Here is a 17,039-nt window from a genome sequence, read left to right as displayed (position 1 = left end):
CATTGTTCTACGTTGTGTCCAAACGTCTGGCCACAAGCTTGACACTTCCCATGATTAATATCTCCAGATAAGGCCAAAGGGCCAAGTCGTCAACAAAACCTGTAGCTTAAGCATTAATCTATGACATCATCATGTCTTGTAATGACCTTGTTATCCTCGCCATTCACATTTTCCTACATGCCTCAATTTACTGTGATGGAAAATGGAACATCCAGTGCCTATTTGCACCCGTCCTCCTGCTTCAGACAGACCCGTTAGTTCCTTAATGATAACAAGACAACGTTGTGCTCAGCAGCCTCGTTATCAAGTGCAGGTTTGTCTAAAGCATCGACTCTATCATGAGCGCGGTGACGTGTGTGTGTGAGGGAATCCACAACAGTTTCAGTCTAATTACCATTAATACTGGCATATCTATATCTGGCTCAGAGACGTATCTATTCTGGTCACAGGGTATTTAGGGCAAGCGGAGAGGATAGAGAACTAGAGGTAATTAAACTGGTTTGTCCTGTCGGAAAATGATAACATTGTTAATGGCACTATCAAGATACATCTGGAAGCAAGAGTTATGACGCACAGAAGATACAGACATTCATACAGACATTAATAACACTGCCAAAGATGGTCAAAAACATCACAACACAAAAGTCATGTATTATAGTTGACTTGTATATTGGAAATGACGGAGAGGAGGTATGTGATATGTGAATTGAATCATATCTAATTTCCATGATATAAGGTGGTATGTGTATCATTGTATAATAACGTCAGTTATTATACACAGCGACACACGCCTCACAACACCTCAGACCTGTGTGAGCACAAGTGTATGTTCCTCCCTTGCCTACATGACTAAATTTACTTGAAAATATACAAATGATTTTTTTGCCGTTAACAGTAAACAGTGTAATATGGAGGTAGGTGTTCAAGGGTGAGGTGCATGCGAGCCGTACGTGAGGCATAATGTGAAGGGTAAATAGTGGAGGGTAAAAAATGAGGAGGAATGTCGTCCTCCTTCTGGAGGGTAGCAGCGTTGTGCTCCGTCCCGGGTCCCTGAGGGAGGCGAGGTTACCCACACCGCTCGCCTCTTACAGCCAGGTACCACCAGTCTCAAGGGTCAAGACACTCCCTCCTCACCCCCACACCCTCCCTCACTCCACTTCCTCGTCCTTACTCCCTCATCCTCCCTCCTCTTATGCCCTCATTCACACCTCAAGCCTCTCTCCACAGCCTTGCCCTCCCTCCTTCAGAACCCTCCCTCATTCCCCACCCTCCCCGTCGCGTCGTTCCTTGCTTCGCCATATACAGTAGAGCCAACAGAGAGCTGGGTGTCATAGATAAAAGTGACACTTAGTTCTACAATACTGTATACAGCACCCTGGTCAGACCTCATATGGAGTACCCTGTTCAATTCTGGTCATTAGACTTGATGAAAGACGAAGAAAACATGAACGTATTCAGAGCAGAGGAGCAAAACAAATTCCATCAAAAAAACTATTGTCTCTCAAAAAGATTTGAGAGACGGACTGTGAGACCTCATCGGTTTTAAAAACTAAATGATTCTGAAGCTAATAACATACGAAAATTACTTCACATGAGGCAATGATCCTGACTAGAAATAACGGTTTGAAGTTAAATGGAATACAGTGTAACAGCATTGTTGACGTTGTATCCCCCCTAAGCTTTAGATATGTAGAAAACTGATAGAGATTACCACTGGACGTCAGAGCCAAGACTGTCACTGCCCACGGATCAAGGCCAGACAACACCTCCATGATATCTGTCATCAGTAAAAGTGTCTGGCTAGGAAAAACAAACAAACGTAATCTCAAAAATCTATTGTTATTTTTCTTTTTTTTTTCACTTTCAACCTTGAGTTTCCTACACTCAGGGTCCCTGGGGCTGTAGTTTCCTACACTCAGGGTCCCTGGGGCTGTACTCAAATTTCGGAAATTTTTCTCGTTTATACTTTCCCATAAAACGTCCATGGCAGTGTATGCTCTGGGTCTTGCATAGTTTTTTTCCCTTTAACCTTTTCCCCTGCTTCTCGTGGTGCCGGAGGGATGGTGTGTGGTGAGGTGACTTCTTGCCTTTGTTCCCCTGTTCTCGCTACAATTAAGAATGTAAATATCTATAGTTTGCTTGCGGTCCGGCCTTGATGTGGACCTCTGTCCGTGAGTGGAGCCTCCAACGAACAAAACAAAAAACAGTTTAGTCATACACCATCAGTTCTGTTGTTTGTCCTTCCTGTATACACCCTGTTGCTCCCTCCACACCCTCAGCCCTCCTCCACACCCTCACCCTACTTCCAAACCTTTCCCTCCCTCCTCACCCTCATTCTCCCTCCTCACTCGGTAAGACTATAGCTCGCCAAACTCGCCCTTCCCCGCCATCCTACCACACACACACACACACACACACACACACACACACACACACACACACACACACTTACCCTCCCTTCCTCCATCGCATTGCCTTCACGTTCGTTTATCATTTCTCTCTTTTGTGGCATTGTGGTTAGCGCGGCTGACATATGATCCACAGGCTAGGGTTCGATTCCCTTCATGGTCAGACGTTACGCAGCCCACTGTGGTCGGTGGATGAATACCAACATGGGCTAGGGACGGAGCACCACCAGGCCTGGCCAGCTGATGGCTCGGTGTAGGGATGTTTATACCCAGGGACGTGGCCCGCGCCCCCCGTCCTCACTGACGGGTCTAATAAGCCTACCAGTGGTAGGCACCGTGTTGAACTTTACCGCTTACTGCGCTTCCAGTGCCGCTCTCCTCCCTCCCTCAGCGCTGCCGTCCTTCCTCTACGCCAGTCATGAAAGAAGAGACAGACTCTGGCGTGATTATCAGTTATCAGGATGGTAGGTGTTGTGGGCACAGAGTTTAGCTGTCAAGCGAAGGATACAACAGTCTTAATACAAAGTCGTGGCACATGAGGGCTCTCCTTATTTGTCATTCTTATGTTCTCTGATATACTATCCTCCCTCCCTCCCTCCCTCTTTGCACACTCTATCGCCCACACCTCTTCCCTCCATATTTTTTTCCCCTCCTCCGCACCCTCGCCCTACCTCCCTCCACACCCACGTCCAGAGCTCCCTCCCCAAGGACTTTGGCATCGCCAGATAGTTCGTATCGTTGATAATCTACGGTATCTGTGTTTATCTACGGTATCTGTGTTCATCTACGGTATCTGTGATTATCTACGGTATCTGTGTTTATCGCCAAGACTTGTTGTGAATATGGGAGATGAAAGACCGCTGTTTTATCACAGTTTCGTGACGTGTCGTTGTGTACATAACGTCATTCAGCGTGAAGTAACGTATAAAGCTTGTTTGTATCCTTCGCTAGGAGATACCGGTATGTACTGAGCACTGACACTGATCGTGTGATCACGACGAGGAGGAGGAGGAGGAAGGTATTGTGGATGAGCTGCCTTGCCCCACCCACCATCCTGTCCTGGCCTTTGACCCGGCACTGTGGCATCTCTCACTTATATGACCCAGGATTTTCGGATCGTGTGTCGCGTAGTTGCCATCATCGTGTCTTAGGCTTAGGATGCTCTGCTCGTAACTCAAGGGCTGGGATGGGGATGGATAGCCTTGCAATTATTATTTGAACGATACAGTTATTCTGAGAACGACGGTACGTTACGTTCCTCTGACACGACGATGGGACGTTAGATGTCAATTGTACGACTCGAGCGCAAAGTTACGATCCCTTAGCGCGACAGTACGACCCGTGGGTGTGTGTGATTGAGTGACATTTGACTTGATCCTTGAAGGTTGAGTTTTGGTCAAAGTCATGATCATGATGTATTACGGTCGTACCGTCGTGCTTAAGGGTCGTACCGTCGTCTTCAACAGCAGGACCGTCGTGTTCAATGGTCGTACTGTAGTGTTCAAGAGCTATAGACCGTCGTGTTCAAGGGTCGTACCGTCGTCTTCAAGAATCGGACCGTCGTGTTCAAGGGTCGTACCGTCGTCTTCAAGAATCGGACCGTCGTGTGCAAGGGTCGTACCGCCGTGTTCAAGAGTCATAGACCTTCGTGTTCAAGGGTCGTACCGCCTTGTTCAAGGGTCATAGACCTTCGTGGTCAAGGGTCGTACCGCTGTGTTCAAGGGTCGTATACAACCAACGATGATGCTGGACTTCGTGTTCTTTCTCTGGTAAGGTACAGTCATTGTACACTTGGGGCCAGAGCAGACGTCGGGGACCCACCACCTGCCACGCGTGCATGTCTGTCGTGCCTGCCCGCCCGCCCCGAGGCTAAGACACATCCACCCAGGGCCCCAGGGGAACAGTAACTAAGATACAGGAGGGGCTGTAGTCCCGTAATCAGCCTCATGTCATGTGACATGTGTCCCTCACGTCTGTGGCGTGAATGTGATCACTGTACCAGGACCTGGCGAGATGTACAGTTGGTGTTTACTGGAGGAAATCATCTGCTCTACTTCATCCTGCTGGTTATCTATCACTGACCTCCCTCCACATCCTGCCTGCCCACCCTCGTACTCTCTGAACATCGTCTTCTCCCCCCCGCCACACTGCCCCGTCCTCTCTCTCTCTCTCTCTCTCTCTCTCTCTCTCTCTCTCTCTCTCTCTCTCTCTCTCTCTCTCTCACCTGGACCTGTAGGGCAGCCGTGGTGGTTGTGGTGCCAAGTTTAGCTCAAGATTGTTTATTATAATAAGGTTAGGCTAATTATAAACCTTACGAGGTGTCTTGACTTCAGGGTCAGCGTGTGAAAACATCGTCACACATCATCGTTTCTCCACTTGATATTTGATACCAACATATTTCCTGATTTTGCTTAGGGGGGGGGGCGGGTGAGGATGTTCCATCAAAGGCCCAGTCCTCTGTTCTTGGCGCTACCTCGCTGATGCGGGAAGTGGAGGATAGTATGAAAAAAAAAAAAAAAAAAAAAAATATATATATATATATATATATATATATATATATATATATATAGAGAGAGAGAGAGAGAGAGAGAGAGAGAGAGAGAGAGAGTGATAGATAGGTAGATAGATAGATAGATAGTTTCTGAGTCTAAATATCTGAGAGGATTAAGGCTGATTCCCCATTCTTGATGTAAAGGAACACAAAAGAAATTCAAACACACTAGACCACTGGGTCCTTTCCAGGTTGTTAGAAGACGTAGAGACGTGTAAACCTGATATTAAGAAATCGTCTACACATTCAGTAGGGTCATCACGTGAACCAATGACCGTCTACGTGAAATAAGTCTAAGCCAGAGCTATATATCCCGTTGGCAGTTACGCGACCTTCCTCGATTGCTGCATTGCAGGGAATTGTGATCCCTGTGTCCTGACGGTGTAAGATCACGATTTGTTTACCCTGCTGCGCCTGTGTCGATCATTTCTCGAGGTTTCTGGTTTGTGATATAAATGACTTATTTAATGCCACGCGTTGCATCCATTTTTAATCGTATTTACTGAAATATTCTGATTCATTTTATAACAGCGAATAGATTGGTATACGAATTTGATATCTGTAAAGGGTAAAGTTACATTAAATATGGGTGGAGTAAATCAGTATGTGGCATTGAATGTGACGTCACAGGAGAACGCGTGCGAGTGGCAGCGGCCCAGCCAGAACTCGATGTGCCGTAGTGCTGTGCCTTTGTTCAACACCGATGCAAAAACAAGTTTCCCTCTCCCTGCTGCCACGTGTAGGTGTTGTCAGTCGCTGGAGGAGTGTCCGCCACATTCCTATACATTCTATAACACACTGGATGACCTGTTTAAAGGCAGACCCTCGTAGCTCGAGGCGAATATGAAATCTTAAACAGCTGACCGATAAATACGCTACCCACTCCGCCGCAGTCAAAACATTGTGCTTTCACGGGATGCTGTTGTGGATGTGACAGTGAGCAATTCACATGCGAGAAGGATAAAGCTCGGCAGGTGTACGACTCGTTGTGATAACAGCCGATGTGAATACAGAACAAACCAGTTAAAAAGGCAGCGGGTGTATCGTGGGGGATTTGGTGGGTCGCCTGGCTGGCCGGCCGCCCCCGGGGGCCCTCCTGAATCAGGTCTCGTAGCTCCAGGTTATCTCGTCGGTGTGGAAAGGTAAGTCAGAGGACAAAAGATAGCCACGATATGGCGGGAGGGAGGGGAGGATATGTTGCCGTAGACGTGTAGTATGATGGCCTTGTATTATACCTTGCGCTATAGGAGGGAAGGAGGCCCAGGTTTTGTTAACATTGCCCCATTAGGAAATAAATTTTCCCATTCATCCTTAATGACTTATGTAAGAAATTGATTTTCTCGCTTAACAAAGAACGGTGTAGATTGCGGATTCCTTACAGATTAGGAGGTCGACACGAGGACTGGGTAGGACAGGATGTTCTTGTATCAGCCAAATGATGAAGATAGTCCTTAAAACAATGACGTTATGTGTCACTGGAGTTCGTGATTGGTGGACGACGTAGTGCACATGGCTGTGTGGAAACATGTGCATATGTTCTGAAGCCCATGAATGTTCGCTCGTGTGTGTTCGGTGTTCACAAGTGTGTTCACTTGTGTTCATTACCGGATGTTCGCCTTTTTATGCTCTCTAGTGTGTGTTTCACCTGTATTCACAAGTGTATGTTAACATGTGTTTATTTATTCGTGTGTTCATTAATGTATGTTCATCCATTTGTTCGCTAGTGTATGTTCATTAATGTGTTCATTAGTGTACGTTTATTCATGTGTGCTCTCTAGTGTATGTTCACCCGTGTGTTCACTAGTGTGTTCACCCATGTGTTCAATTATATGTTCATCCATATGTACACTTATGTTCATAAATATGTTCACTAGTGTATCTTCGTTCATATATGTTCTCTAGTGTATGTTCACCCGTGTGTTCACTAGTGTATGTTCACTATTGTATGTTCATTTTTGTGTTCATTAGTGTATGTTCATTAATGTGTGTTCAGTAGCATATGTGCATCAGTGTATGTTCACTAGTGAATGTTCACCACCGTGTTCACTAGTGTATGTTCTTGAACGCGTTCATTAGTGTTCATTGTTGTGTTCTAGTGTATGTTCATGAATGTGTGTTCATCAGTATGTTAACTCGTGTTCATTAGTGTATGTTCATTAATGTGTTCACTAGTGTATTTTCGCTAATGCATGTTCATCAGTGTGTTCACTAGTGTATGTACACTAGTGAACTCATGTTTTTGTTCACCCGTGTGTGCTGACTAGTGTATCTTCACGCGTGTGATCATTAGTATGTTCATTCGTGTTTGTTCATCCGTCTATATTCTCTAGCATGTTCACTCGTGTGTTCACTAGAGTGTGTTCACTCGTCCGTTCACTTGTGAATTCGTTAGTGTGTCAGCTCCTATGTGTTCACTATTGTGTTCACCCGTGTGTGTGTTTCCTCTTGTGTGTTCACTTGTGTACATTCGCTCCTGTGTTCGCTCGTGTATTCTGTGTTCACTTATGTGTTCTCGTGTGTTCTCTAGTGTGTGTATACTGTTGTGTGTTCACCAGTATAGATTAACTCGTGTGTTCTGTATTGTGTGTGCACTAGTGTATATTCGCTCGTGTGTTCTCTAGTATGTGTATACCATTGTGTGTTCACCAGTATAGATCAACTCGTGTGTTCTGTATCGTGTGTTCACTAGTGTATATTCATTCGTGTGTTCTCTGTTGTGTGCGTTCACGCCTGTGTTCTCTTGAGTGTGTTTACTCGTTTGTGTTCACTGGTGTGAGTTCACTCCTGTGTTGTTCACAAGTGTATACTCACTCGTGTCTTCTCTCGTGTGTTTGTATACTAATGTGTTCACTCGTGTGTTCACTCTGGGTTCACTCGTGTTTATGAATGTTCAAGATTTTCGATTGAACGACGCACATCCATAAAATACACACCCGACGTACGCAGGACTGCGTATGGGTGTGTATAGTTGTTGTTAGGATACGTTACGATTACGCAAGTTGAGAGACGAGGCCACAACGGAGGTAAACCGCTCTCCCCGTAACACACCCGAGACGCGTTGTACACACCACACACCAGCCTGGCATGTTGCTATCAGCAAACACGAGTGTGCGCTACGTTATGTCGTATGTGAAGTACTGTTCACTGTGTATGTAACTAGCTTGTGTATATCATGTAATTGTCAAATACTTCCCCAAATACTTCCTTGTATGACTTTCATTGTTAACAACATATTATATATATATATATATATATATATATATATATATATATATATATATATATATATATATATATATATTTATATATATATATGACATTATGTATCACACAAATGTTGGAACCTGTTACTCGTTCACTCTCTCGTACTATCCTGTATTAATATATTTTATATTATTATTATTATTATTATTATTTTTTATGGATCCTAGACCTTCTCTGTTCTCTGACGGGGCCCCGGGGAACCGTCTGTGTCCCTGGGCCCCACTCGGGCCCACCTGTCACCCTCCTGTGTCCATGGACAGCGTGCGCTGTATACTTGGCCCCCCACCTAACCCCCCATACCCTCCAGGTGCGTAGTTTTCAGTCATACTGACGCTGAAATGTGTTGTTTGTTTATATCAAGACCATAGTTTTTTGAGGATTAAAGAATTAAGACACACACACACACACACACACACACACACACACACACACACACATACACGGTTATGAGAGCTGAGTTGCAGGGAAAGGTTAGAGGCTTTAGATTATTCAGGTTCATAATTGAAGGTAGAAGAGTTGGGGGTGACCAGATCACAGCCTGTAAGTTTTCAAACCAGTTTGATGATGTTGAGATTACACCGTTCTTCAGAAGATGCATTGAGAAAAACAACTAGAGGTTATAACATGAATTAAGAAACTTGTTCGAAAATCGGTGAATATATATATATATATATATATATATATATATATATATATATATATATATATATATATATATATATAGAGAGAGAGAGAGAGAGAGAGAGAGAGAGAGAGTGAATATGTATAGTGAACGCATTGAATAAACTGAATGATGAATATGTTAATATGGACAGCACACCAGAGTTTATAATGCTTCATGTTAGCTGTGATGTTTCAGGAGATGGGGCGCCACGGATGTACAACTCCCACCTCCCTGTACGGTAGAAATGGATGATCATACATACATGTAAACGAATGGATATTCTGATATAAACTAAATAATGAAGAGGTGATATAAGCTTTATACTGAAAGAAACGATTGAAATATATTGACAATGAGAAGTGCTTTATGAGTTGGGAGACATTTGGTTAACACACTCAACATGTTAAGTGTAAAGATGACATTCACACTTAACGCTTGTGTGTTGAAATGATATCCCTGAGTAGGTCATAGGCAGTGGAAGTTTAAGTAGCACTTAAGTGACTTTTGGTATCTCACTTAACACTTATGTAACTAGTGGTGTCTCACTTAACACTCAAGTGACTGATAGTGTCTGAATATTTAATTGACTGTTTGGTGTGTCATGAAGCACACATTGTCTGGTCACTTCCTCCTCCTCCTCCTCCTCCTCCTCCTGCAGGTCATCTGCTCCCCTTACTAACCCCTGGCATGACCACTCACCACAGGCAGTAGTGACTTAAGGTACCTGCAGCAGGTCGGCCAGCTCCTCCCCTCCCAAGCAGTGACGCAGCCAGGTCACCAGACACGCCAAGACACAATTAGTGTAGGGGGGAACGCGTGACTGTGTAACATATTGGTGGTGATGAAGTGGAGGGGGAGTTCTGCCCGCCCGCACCTTGACACCCCACTACTGATGCACTGAGACACCATGTTGGACGACGACAACAACACACACACACACACACACACACACACACACACACACACACACACACCACTCGAGCCCCCCTCTGGTGCAACCCGCCATGGGTCATGTGTCGCAGTGCGAGGAACCCATGGTCGGTCCACCACCCACGTACTTCACCCACGCAGCGCATACTCCACCCACACAACATCCTCATACTCCACCCACGTACTTCACCCACACAACACCCATATACTCCACCCACATGCTCCTTTCACGCAACGCATACTCCATCCACACAACACCCACGTACTCCTCCCACGCAACACCCACGCTCCCCAGACAAGATCCCCCCCCCCTCTTCCCACCCCCAAATTATATAATTCCTCAACTATTTATATTCACCCGAGTGGATGCCTGAATTCAATAAACTTTTGTGTAATTGTTTATTTACATCACCCGGACCACCCCTCACAGCACCCATACGACACCCACACACCCCATACACTATCCAGACTCCCCTTCACAAGAGCTACACCCCTCCCCCACACACGAGAGTCATACCATACACCCCTACGTATAAACAATGATCCTTCTCAAAAACACTTGCCACACTTCTCCCTAACTCGTAAATGACACCTTCATTCTCCCCACCAGTCATATTGCAATCCCCTCCCCTCCCTCTCCCACCACCACCAGTGCAGTACAGCTGGCACCACAGACACATCTCCCACCACCACTACTATCACCACCAAGGCAGAGCTAGCACCACAGACACACCTCAGTCCCTGTGAGGAGGATGTGGCCATCTCTGGGGCCCATTATAGGTGCGAGAAGCGCATGACTCACCGCCTAACTTAGACCCTTACGGCACGAGGAAGTACTGTGTGCACCCTTAACCTCGGGGAGGGGTTACAACACCCTCCACGTTTGTTTACATGTGTGAGGTAGAATGGTGGCCCCGTGTTGCAGGGGTAAATATTCGTCAAGTTCAGCAAAAGGGATCCCTCCCCCCTACCGAACATTTATGTCAAGTGTTGTACGATCGATGGTCGGTCTCTTAGGTAATGCCTGATGGATATTATTAACTCCTTGAGTACGACGAAGGTGAGCACGATTTTAAGACCTGTGGATAGGATGGCTTTTGACCCAACGGTAAAGGGTTGTATCAAAGGTTCGAGCCATCATTCTGAAGGGGTATGATGTTTACGATGTGCCGTGGTCGGTCGGGCCTTAGTCTGGCTAGGGTGGGGCACACGTACACCCAACTGTATCACCCGTCATACCCCTCAGTGGCTGAGGAGAATCCTCTCTATATACGTTCTGGGGTTTCCAGTCTGGCAACTTGAGAAATTCCCGTGATCGATGGCGTCCAGGCTGTCCTCAGCAGAGGCCAAGTATCCTCCAGATCCTCTGCCTCCTCCTGGAAGAGACCCCACCCCCCTCTAGTAAACTCCTCCACTTGGAAGAGCTTAAACACACGTCTTTGAGAGTCGTTTCCCCCTCTTCCCATACGGCACAAAGCCAGTTTCCTTTGCATTGTTGACACTCTGCCGTCCCCTGTGTAGTAGAGTCGGTTGCCCAGTAAATAGAACCAGGTTCCTCAGTTTACCGAACCTAGGACGACGCTCCGTGTGGAGTCTCGGTTTACAGGACGTGTTACCTGCTTACCTTGATCCACGGCTGCCCCTATAGAGAGAGGCAGTTAGTTGCTTTATCCTGTGAGAGCCAAAGCCTCGCTCCTCCCCCTCCTCCTCCTGCTTGTGTTGGCTCCTTACTTACCTTACAAATGATCGTTTGTGTGTAGTGAAGAACCTTGGATGATGTCGGTGTTCGGCCTAACCTAAGATGGCCTCACCAGTGTGGCTATGTGCTGAGAGAGAGAGAGAGAGAGAGAGAGAGAGAGAGAGAGAGAGAGAGAGAGAGGAGGTGTAGTCGTCGGGGCTGGTTTTTGTCGTCCAGTTGATTCAATGTCGCTGTTGTTTGGTGGCTAACGGGGCTGGTGTGAGTGGTTGGCATGGTTAGTGGGTGGTCTTGAGCTGTTTGTTGGATGTTGGTGTAGTTGCCGGGTGGATGATGTCATCGTTGGATGATGTGGTATGTGGTTGATCGATGTGGTAGTTTGTCGTGTGGTCAGTGTGGTAGTGTGTCGTGTGGTAGTTTGTCGTGTGGTCAGTGATAGTGTGTCGTATGGTCAGTGTGGTAGTGTGTCGTGTGGTCAGTGTGGTAGTTTGTCGTGTGGTAGTGTGTCGTGTGGTCAGTGTGGTAGTTTGTCGTGTGGTAGTGTGTCGTGTGGTCAGTGATAGTGTGTCGTATGGTCAGTGTGGTAGTGTGTCGTGTGGTCAGTGTGGTAGTGTGTCGTGTGGTAGTGTGTCGTGTGGTCAGTGTGGTAGTTTGTCGTGTGGTCAGTGTGGTGTTTGGTCGTGTTGTTGGCTAGGGTGTGTGTGTGTGTGTGGTTAATACGAGTGTTCAGTGGGGTTGTGGAGTGAACCTTGTGAAGATTGGTGTGGTTATTGTATGAATTCCATGTTGTAGATGTGAACAGGTAGGTAGGAAGGACTAATAACAGACCTGATGGTCCGTGGCGAGGCTGTATACCAGTGGTTAATAATATTATCTAAATATTCGTATCTTATTAATCATAGAGACAGGATAGTGAAGCAGATGACGCCGCCTCGTGAACCATTCTCTCTCCAGGAGCAACAGCAGCAAGATGTAGCTAAGAGGGTACTGCAGCATGTAATATTCATAATGATACTGCCGTTGACATTTTGTAGGCCCGGAGATTACGGCGAGAGCATTGCCGGAGTGTCACATCACCGGGAGGAGGCTGAAACGTGAAACTAGAAAGGAGGAATTAGTTTTGTGATTACGAGTGCTTCTCCGTAATGAGGATTGCTTAATGATGCTTGTAATCATTGAATTAATTACCAAACCGTGATTAGGAATAGTTCTCTCAGCATCTAATGGTAGCAGTTTATTCCAGTGAGTTACAACTCAACATAAGTATTATATTTTCCTTTTGATTTCATACCGTTATGGTTAATGAACCACTGCCTGAAGTGAGGAAATGGTCGTGTATTGTGGTGCCCAAGTTATTAATAGTTTTGAGAGCAATTTGATCCTCGGAATCTACACTTTATCAGAGAATATAGTTCCTGACATCTCAAGTGTCTACGTAAGTGACGCAATCAGTTGCGTTGCTCTTCGCTGTATCGCTGTTGTTTGCCAGTGGTTTGGTGACCAGAGAATTGAACACCTCATTCCAAGTGAGGCCTGGTTAGGTCCCTGTAGAGTGTCACGTCCACTGTAACAGTTGTTATGTTTCATACTGTGCAACATGACAGTTTAGTTGCTTCATTATATACAGCGTTGCAGTGATGAGCGTATATTGTGGTTTTGTACGTCAGACTGAGGTCTTTTTCTTCTAGGTCATGTCATAATGATTTTTCTAACATTGTAGAGTCGTCATTGATTTTTTTTTTTTTTTTTTACTCGTTCTGCTGAAGTCTACATTCCATGTCACTGACCACTATGTCAAGAGTGTCGAGATCTCTCTGCATCGTCCGGGGGTACACTGTCTTAAACTAGGTTATGTTTGTTCATTTTGCGTCATGGGCTGACTTGCACCTTGTGCCGATGGGTCGTGGTACCGGATCACTGATATCAGGCCATGGAAAAAGCATGGGTCAAGGGCGTGAGCTAGTTATGATAAGCCAGTCATGTGTCTCCCAGATTTACCGCAACTCGCACCCAACTTCATAAACAAGGCTTGTATCTTCGTGCTCAAGGTACTTACGTTGGTGCTCAAGGGTCGTAGGGTGGTGCTCAAGAGTCGTAGTGTGGTGCTCAAGGGTCGTAGGGTGGTGTTTAAGGGTCGTATCGTCGTGTTTCAATCGTAGTCTGGTGTTCAAGGGTCGTACCATCTTGTTCAAGTCGTGCTGTCGTGATGAAGGTTGTAAACAAGGGAAGCTTGTGTATCATAATGATAATCATGATAACTAAAGTAATGATAATAATGATTATGTTTGGTATTGATAATGAGAGGAATGGAAAGTGATCACAGCCGCTGCTCCAACACTGGTGCTGTTATCATCACTGAGGAAACGTATTACACAGCCGTGGCTTGTGTCCCCGTCATTCTGGCGGCCAGGTGGGTCCTGGCCGCCTCCGTCACCACCACGTTGATGTGATGCCCTACTGAAGGGTCGAGGATCCCCCGGGTCTAGCTAGGGTCTCCTAGGTCTATTGTCTCCAAAGTCTAGGGTCTTCTGGATATAGGAGTCTTGAGGGTTTAGGATTGCAGAGTTTAGGTTCGTCAGGGTTAAGGGGTCTCCTGGTGCATGGTCTTCAGGGTTAAGGGGTCTCCTGGATGCATGGTCTTCAGGGTTAAGGGGTCTCCTGGATGCACGGTCTTCAGGGTTAAGGGGTCTCCTGGATGCATGGTCTTCAGGGTTAAGGGGTCTCCTGGATGCATGGTCTTCAGGGTTAAGGGGTCTCCTGGATGCATGGTCTTCAGAGTTAAGGGGTCTCCTGGATGCATGGTCTTCAGGGACAAGAGTCGTCAGGTTTAGGGTATTCAGGGTCTAGGGTCTTCATTGTCTAGTATCCTCACAATGGAGGGTCTTCAGGAGTTACATTCTTCAGGGTCTAGGGGTCTTAATGGTCAAGGGTCGCCAGTGTTTATTGTCTCAAGGTCCTAGGGTCGCCAGGGTTAAAGACTCTAATGTCTAGGGTCGCCAGGGCTTAGGACTCTAGTGTCTAGGGTCGCCAGGGCTTAGGACTCTAGTGTCTAGGGTCGCCAGGAGTTTTCACACTTAGTAGCCTGATACTTTCAATAACAAACTCACTATCGTAGTGGGATGTTCTATAAGATGTGTAGGGTGTGAGGCGACTGGGATGGGCACCAGCATGATGACAGAGCGGTGTGGGCCGCTCTTGTACTGGACGAGGTTAACCGCGTCAAATATGCCAAGGTCAGAGCAGGAGTCCCTGAAGAAGCAGGTGAGGAGAGGACCGACATTCAGCTCAGTCAACAAGTTCAAGGACAGTGATCCAGGCTGCAGGCGGGAGGCATCCTCAGGCCCCGTGCTGTCTCCACCCTCGTTTCAGGAGGTGTCATGAAATTATAGTTCGTTATGGTGTTTACAGTCGAGCTGAACCACTCTAGCTGAAGTTGCAAGGTCACTAGAAAAAGCTTTGAAAGGGTGGATGTATAAACTGTGAACTCTCTTCAGGAAGAATCATCTAATGGATGAGATGCCAGTGTGTGGCTCCCAGCTCTCTGGCACCAGTTTGTCATCTGGAATGGTGGCGGCTGCCCATTTGATTTGTGCCGGTAACCCCGGCAAATTTATTGTGCACCCCATGCTCATCCTGTGAGCGGTAGCGCAAAAGGACGATTGGGGTCACAAAGGCTCTTCGTCAGACCCCAGTAGGTTGATATCACATAAGATGTTCCATTTCATAACAGGTATTTCGGTACATACATTACATAGTTTCATGTAGTAATTTTTCCCGAATTGACGCAAAAAGTGGACGCAAACTGAAAATTTCAGGTGTCTTATTATCAACAAGATGTGACATTTCCTGCTGAGTTTGTTTAGATCTATCCTTAGAAGGCTCGATTTTTTTTTTGTCACATTCTAAGACACAGTGTTCTAGTTTGCGTCCAGATCTTTGGCCACAAACTTTACATTTCACATGATTAACATCTCCAGATACGCCAAGTGACCAGTAGTACCTAAACTCTAGCATTAGTCTGGCAGTTGCATCTGCCTTAAGGAGATGCGACCAGTATGGATGAAGCTCACCTCCCAGCCATTATTTATGGTCCCCGCCGCCTCCCATGATTGACTCACAGGGCAAGGCGTCCTTCACTTTTGCCGCTGCATGAGTCACTGTCACCATTTTCCCGTGGCTAGGTTCACGAAGTGTCTGCCAACGGAGACGGGAGTCCGAGTGATGAAGTCGGGGCGCTTCCCTCCCTGGGCAATATGCCCCCCTGCCTATATATCTCGGGCTGGCTATCACCAACCAGTGTTACAGCCTTCATATTACATCTCCTCCCTCGTCGGAGAGGAGCCAGACACAGCCTGTGGATCAGAGGATCACCTGAGGTGACGAAGCATCGAGACAATGGTGAACCTGGTGACTGAGGAGGACTCTCAGGGCAGGGCGGAGACCGTCTGGCTGTGAGGCATTTGATATAAAGGCCCAGTGGACCGGACAGCTGTGTGGGTAGGCTAGTGGCTGTGTCTCCTCGTTTTTCTTGTCTCATGCCCAAACCCGTGACTGAGCCTCCTTAGGATAGTGGGGGAGGAGAAGGATACTCCTTTGGAGGAGGGTGTGTGTGTGTGTGTGTGTGTGTGTGTGTGAGGGCAGCCCGGCTTCACACACACACACACACACACACACACACACACACACACACACCGCAGCCCAGGGAGACAGACACAAGTGGAAAAAAGCTCAATAGAATGTGTAGCGCTTCCCGAGTACCCGAGGAGACGACGACTTAACCCCTTGAGTACCATGACTTTGGGCATGATACACGAGGGTAAAGTCATCGTACTCGAGCAGTTAAGTCGTCGTACTCATAGGGGCTGTCGTATTATTCCAGGGTTAAGTCATCGGACTCGAAGTGTTTATTCGTTTTACTCAAGGGGTCAAATCGTCGTACTTATTGGGTTATCATCGTACTTCAGTTTTTTTTTAAGTCGTCGTGCTCAAGAGGTTGTCCTCGTACTTAAGGGGTTAAGTAACACTGCCGGTGTTACTCTCCTGACACGATTATCGTCTTCATGTGGGGACCGAAGCCTTTGTGGACCTGTCCCTTGTCTACTTTATGTAGGATTTAAAACACACACACACACACACACACACACACACCGTCATCTGCCCCAGTCATTAACTTATCTCTGAAAGGGTGGGTGGAGGAAGGCTATTATTTGCCTGCTGTAATAATCTATTGTTATTTGACTTTGACCATTCCCGTTACTTGTCTCTGTAATTGTTTCCTGCTTGTTGATTCTGTTGGTTGTTACTTGATCATTCGCGTAACTTGATTCGCTCGATGTATTCCCTGTGGTACTTATGTGACGATCGTGTTTGTTCCATGTTACTTGACTTAGGTTGATAGATTCTCGCTTCTCTGTTCATGGTGTTATTGGATTCTCATCCGCCTGTCACGTTTGTGTTACTTACCCTCTTGTGTTCCATGGCCATGGTGTTACTTGCACTGCCTGACTTTGTTACTTGTGACAGTAA

General features: G+C 46.4%; 1 protein-coding gene across 3 annotated transcripts in view; it reads left to right on the top strand.

Annotated features, from left to right (window-relative positions):
- The window catches only part of LOC139753396 (uncharacterized), a 220,883-nt gene that overhangs the window by 14,202 nt on the left and 189,642 nt on the right, over nt 1–17,039 (top strand). For 2 of the 3 annotated variants that reach the window (XM_071669849.1, XM_071669847.1), the window contains exon 1: nt 5,615–6,101. The exons of the other annotated variant lie outside the window; for it this stretch is intronic. The gene's annotated coding sequence lies outside the window, so the exon portion shown is untranslated. Of the gene's footprint in view, nt 1–5,614; nt 6,102–17,039 lie in introns of those variants that run through there. 3 annotated transcript variants of the gene reach the window in all.

Source organism: Panulirus ornatus, chromosome 14, assembly GCF_036320965.1.
Source record: "Panulirus ornatus isolate Po-2019 chromosome 14, ASM3632096v1, whole genome shotgun sequence".
NCBI lineage: Eukaryota > Metazoa > Arthropoda > Malacostraca > Decapoda > Palinuridae > Panulirus > Panulirus ornatus.
This window is presented reverse-complemented; position numbering and strand designations above follow the sequence as displayed.